Raw genomic sequence first — 6650 nt, 5'->3', positions numbered from 1 at the left:
TCTTCTTCATCTTTGTGGAATTGCTTCGTAGCATCGTGCTAAGCTCACACTGTGAAATGCTTATGTTGAGACGGGGTCCTGAGTCCATGAGCGTTCTCTCAAAGAAGACCATCCCTAGGAGACTTCTAACTGTCTTGCCGTCCCGATCTGATTTATCCTTTGCAGAGCTCAGTGACAAAGAAAATTAAAAGATTTCTTATTTTAAAAAAAGATAATTATTAAATGCCTGTGAGATGGCTCAGCAATTCAAATCCCTTGCAGCCTGCACAAGTCTGACAGCCTTGAGTTCAAACCCCAGAACCTTCAGTGGAAGGAGAGAATCAACTCTTAAAAGCTTCCCTGAGACCTCCACCCATGGAGTACTATGGCATACACACACCTTCACACAAACACAACAACAACAACACTTTTCATATTAGAGTGTTGCGGGCATAGCTCAGTGGTGGCACACTTGACTACTCTGTGTATGAGATACCAGATCCCATCCACCACATTGAAAGAAATAAAAATTAAAATTAAAATTAAATTAAATTTAAAAAAAAAAAACACCTTGATTTTTGAGCCAGGTATCCTGCCATTCTAGAACCTGTGTTAGGAGGACCTCAAGTTCAAGGCTAGCCTGGGCTATATAGTAAGACTCAGCCTGAAAACCCAACAAAAGGAAACCCTGTGAGAAATTTCAAGATAGCAACAGGAGAACCTTAAGTGAAGGGCCGAGCCCCTATGGATAAGGAACACTATGTCACCGCACAAGTCACCAGCCCTGGAAGCCATCACTGGTGCCATGGCTTCCCTTTGGTAACAAACAGCGAGATCTCTCTAACTTCATCCATGTATTTATTTCTTGAGATATCTATTCTTAGCCCGTTTTTTCCAGGCAGTTGAGGATTAGCGTGTCTGCGGGAATCCCAACCTCTTGTGTCAGAGGGAAAACATAACTGCTCTCCTGGAGCATGGGGAAATTTGGCAACCGTCCTGGTCATAAGGCTTTGTGGCGGTCGGTGATAGACATGCAATCTTCTTCCTAGTCTAGAAAGTCCCCACCACCTCTCAACTAGGGCATGCAGTACCCCCAACAGGCTCAGTTTTCCAATCCTTCCATTCTTCTCATGAAAAAATAAAAAATAAAAACAAATTGTCCTATATGTGTGCATGCATGCATATGTGTGGGGAGGTGGGAGCAGAAGTTAACCTGGAGTGTCAGCCATGGGTCCTCGTCTACTTCACGACAATGCCCTCCACTGGCATGAAGATCACGCTAGATTAGTGTAAGTGGCCAGAGAGCCCCGAGATCCCTTTGTCTCTGCCTCCCCTGCACTGAGGGTTGTTACCATTTGGAGCTGGAGTTACAGGTGGTTGTGACCTGAACTCACAACCTTAGGAGTGACTCACAACAACTTTGGAGTGGTGTGTGTGTGTGTGTGTGTGTGTGTGACCACTCCAAACATTTTTGCCTGAGTTCTGGAGATTAAACTCAGATCTTCATGCTTGCAAAGCCTGTGCCAGTCTTCCGATGAATGAGGTTTTACATGTGTGTGGTGTAATGTGTGAATGTCTACTCACACGTGTAGGGGTTTACATGTGCGCACAATGCCCAAGACTGACATCAGATGTCTTCTTCTACTGCTCTTCCCCTTATGCTATGGAGCAAGATCTCTCACTTCCACTCAGAGCTCACCAGGTCTGCTAGTCTAGCTGACCAACTTGCTCCAAGGATCTCTGGTCCCTACCTCCCATGCACTTGGATGATAGATGGGCCACCATGCCCACCAGCATGTGTATGGATGCTGGGATCTAAATTTCCAGACCTCATATTGGCATAGCAAGGGCTTTGCCCAATGAACTCTCTCTCAAGACTTGGAGTGAATTTATTGATGTGCATTTTCCTTTGTAGTGTCTCTAGGTTTGATTCCTAGATTACTCGGGGCTATTAAACATTAGTTCTGTAACCTTAGGTTACTGATGTTAATGTCTATTGAACATTATGAGAACTGCTGCAACATCCTTTCTTCGTGAACAGCCTTGCCTTTGATATTGAAATATCGAATGAATAGATTATTCATAAGTGTCTCTTTTAAAAAATAATTCACAACGCTCAATGCAGATTTTACCAGTATGTCCTTCCTATGAGGCTAGATCAAAAAGAAAATCTATGGCAGACTCATGTGTTCACTTTAGTGTCTTGAACCCTCTTTGAACTGATGGTACAGAATGTGCTGTGTTAGGTTGCTCCTGTTTGTTGCAACCTAGACACTTCTCTTTAAAGCACATGCTTACAATCCCAGCTACCTGGCAAACCAGGGCAGGGAGAACTTGGATTCAAGGTCAGCCTGGGCCATGTAACAAGTTATTGCTTAAACAATTTTTTTTCAGCAGTCTTGAATTGCCAGGAATTGCTTAGAAGCAAGGTAACCACGGCCTTTGCAACAGTTAGCAGATAAACAACTCTTAAAAAACAATAATATCAGCATAAACCAGCTAATTTTCTCATGTTTTTAATTATTTGCATTTGGATTTGAGTTGTGGCTGGCTAGGCCAAAGCCAGACATCCCTGTAATCAGATCATGGATGGAGATCAGCTGCCAGCTACTGAGGCAAAAAGGATATGGAATCTTGAGTCCAAAAGTGTAGATCCAAGGAAAAGGAGAAGTGCAAAAGTGCTATATGCTAGGATCACAGCAAGTCCATAAGACAGGACACAGACTCAAGCAAGAGAAAGCGATGTAGCCCATGATAGCCCAAGCCAACAGGCTGTATATGAATAGCCTGCTGCACAGTGCACAATGTATGTATCCCCATCAACCCCGATTTAGAGGGAAACAGAGAGAGGCCAGAATCCCCATTCAGGGGGAAGCAAGTATTCGGGATGAAAGCCCTCTGTCCTGGTCACACTGCCAAGAGATGGCCTGTGGGTCAAGGCAGTCATGACTACCACAGGAACACAGGATTAGAGCAGAGAGAACTTATATTGGCCCTGGACTTGATTAACCCTGGTGAATTTGTACCAATTCTGACCATCAACTCAATGGTCAAATTTTAAGAAATTTTGAATGACAGCTATTAAACATAACTCTTATTAAAATCCATCATGTAGAGTTATAACTAACAAGTTATTGGTTTTAAAAGCAATACAGTGACCATTACAAACACACACACACAGAGCTGATCAAAATGCAGAGTTGTGGAGCCCAAGTCCCAACTGATATATCATCTACAATACAGTACAATTTCTGTACCTAAGGGCCAGGGATCCCTTCAGAAGAGGGAAGGAAGAGTGTAAAAGCAAAGGGTCCAAGGAGTTTGCTGTGAGACGATGCAGTCAAGCCCTACCAAGATGACTACCTAGACATGAGCTGGACATGACAACACCAACAGGCGTGCTAACACATAAGGCAGAAAGCTCGGCCCTCAACCCGACACAAGGAACCACGGGCACCTAAGATATAGTGAGAACAGGAGAGACAGTCGTCCCAAAGCATATCAGCGCCAAATGGTCAGCCCTGAAGACATGCGCACACATAACGTTATACAGACCGAGCTACATGTATTTATAAATACATTTAAAAATAGATAAATATATGTGTGTATATTTGTATGTGTGTGTATATAATAATAATTAAAGAAAAGAGGCCATAAATTTGAAAGAGGGTAAGGAGGAATACGTGGGAGGGTTAGGAGGGAGGCAGGATAATTGATCTATTATCTCAAAAAAATTAAAAATGTATGTTTAAAAAATTAATAAACAAACTATTTTTTTAGAATGATATAACATAAAAGAATAGGCAAGTGAGAATTTATCACCTATCCCAAAGGGGGCCAGGGTGTTGTTTGTGTCATTTTCTGTAACTACCACACCCTGTTTCTGAAACCCAAGAATCATTTTAGACTCCTTCCTTCCTCCCACCCCATTAGTCACTTAATAATCACAAAGTCCTCGAAACAGCCTTTCAGTGAACTGCAATGACAGTCCTATCATACTTCCTATTCACACCAGCCAATACTGAAAACACACACACATACATACATATAGACACATACACACAAATACACATACACACAAACACATACACACACATACACACATGCACACACACACATACATACATATAGACACATACACACAAATACACATACACACAAACACATACACACACATACACACATGCACACACAAACACACATACATATATACACACATACACACACTCACACACATACACATACACTAAAAATAAATGGCTTCCCAGCCAAACAAACAAAACAAAGAAAAACAAAAAAAAAAAAAAAAAAAACAAAGTAGAAAGCAAGGACGTCAAAGCTCAAGTCTCTTTCCTTGTTAGACTTAGCAACTATAAAGTTCCTACTTGAACTTGTTACAAAGGTTCTGAAAGTCTTACAAGTGTTGTGCTTATCTAACAGACAGTGGACAGACTGCCTACCGTACCTTGAGAATCATGTCTGATAAAGCCACTGAAAATTGAAAATAGCAAAAGTCAAAAGTGCATTAATAACCCTAGCCTACCAAGTACAGTAGCTCAGCCACCTTACACTGCAGCCTGTCATCCCTCATGATCAGGTGGCCTCCTGGGAGGTGGACTTCCTGATGCCTCTAAGCACCATAGACAGCATCACATAGCACAGTACTACCCCAGGAAAGTGGGAAAGGTTTGCCTTCAAAATATGAAGTGGTTTCTCCTGGGTATTGTTTCCCTAACACTTTAAAGTTAAATATACTTATACATACATACACACACACACACACACATATATATACACACACACATGTAAATATAAAACTATATAATTTATATAATATAGTTCTCTATCATTGTAAAGTTAAATATATATACATATGTGTATATGTATACATCATATACATAAATTATATGTTTATATGTGCATACACATATACATAACTACATATACATATATATATACATATATGTGTGTATACATATACATACACACATATCTATATATATACATATACATACCTTAAAATGACTAATACATATGATACATAATATATACATAATATAATATTTACATATATAGCATATATTAGTCATTTAAAGTCAGGGACTGTTTGTACTTTTACCATCTCTAAAATACCCCAGTTTTTTCTTTAGTTTAACTCTGCAGGCCTTCAGCAATTGCTCTACAAACAACACTGCAAAATGGCCTCCAAAATGGCCTCCCTCCCTGCCTTCCTGGTCTTACCCCTCCAATCCACCTCTGCTTTGGAGCCCACAAGATCCTTTCATCTCAAACTGAATCATGTTATTTTAACCTCTGAAACCTACCAGTTATTTTCTACTGCTTTTAAGAAAGAATCTAGACTTGTGCTATGTGGCGCTCATCTCTTTCTTCACTCAACCACATCCACAAGCTCACACACCGTCCTGCACCCCACATACACAGACACACACACCCACACACACCCACCCACACACACACACACACACACACACACACACACACACATCATGCTCTTCCCACTGTGGGTGGTGCCACCCCTGGGCAGGTAGTCCCGGAAGGTCTAAGAAAGCAGGCTGAACTAGCTAGTAGAGAAGGTCCTCCATGATTTTTGCTTTAAATCCTACTTTCAGGTTCTGCTTTGAGTTCCTGCCCTGGCTCCCTTCAAGATGGACTGCAAGCTGTAAGCTAAAATAAGCCCTCTCCTCCCCAAGTGGCTTTTGGTCATGGTGTTTATCACAGCAAGAGAAGGCAGAGTTGGACCACAGCTAGCCAGGAAACAGAAAGGATAGGCCCCGGACTAGAGATTAGGAGAGACCTTCAGAAGCCCGTCTCCGGCAACCAGGCAGCCCAGACTTCCTCAGCTTCCCACAGTTTCCCAAGAAACGGACATTCAAAATGTGAGTCTGGAGGGAGGCTGGAGAGATGGTTCCATGGTTAAAAACACTGTTTGCTCCTCCAGTGGACCTACCTGGCTTTCATTCTTAGCCCCTACATGGTGGCTCATAGTCACCTACAACTCCAGTTCCAGGGGACCTACCACCTGGTCTCCAAGAGCACTTTATACACAGAGTGTACAGACACACACGCAGGCAACACACCTCCACACATAAAATAAATGAATAAACCTCAAAAGAAGAGCCAGTGAGCAACACCGCAGGTTCATAGCCTAACACAGAGCCGTGTACACCCTTTTTTGGCACATCAAATGGCACGTGCCCACACACACTCCCTCCCATGATCCAGCCTCACACACCTGCTCACACAAATGTCTCTACTTGAAACATCTTTCTCCGTCTTTTCTCTAAGAACGGGGGTGGGGGGGGCTGGTAGAAAAACGAGGAGGAAGAGAGAGAAAAATATATATATGACCTACATCCTTTTCAAGATTCAGTTCAAAGGTCATGTTCTCTGTGAAACTTTATCTGACGCCATCTCCCCACCCACCTCCTGTCAGAGAAAACTGATATTCACTCCTGTGTGCAGTTGCTGTGCTCCGAGGGTAGAGGGTACATCAGTAACTGTAATGTTCACTTTGCTGTGCTTAAGCCCGAGTTTCTCACTACATCTTTAAGTTCTCTTATACAGATACCATGCAACCCCAACAACTTCGATCTGTGGATAGAAGGCAAGAAAGGAGATGGAAGAAATGGAGGGATATGGAAGCAAGTGAA

Source organism: Mus musculus, chromosome 10 (genome assembly GCF_000001635.26).
Source record: "Mus musculus strain C57BL/6J chromosome 10, GRCm38.p6 C57BL/6J".
Classification (NCBI taxonomy): domain Eukaryota; kingdom Metazoa; phylum Chordata; class Mammalia; order Rodentia; family Muridae; genus Mus; species Mus musculus.
This window is presented reverse-complemented; position numbering follows the sequence as displayed.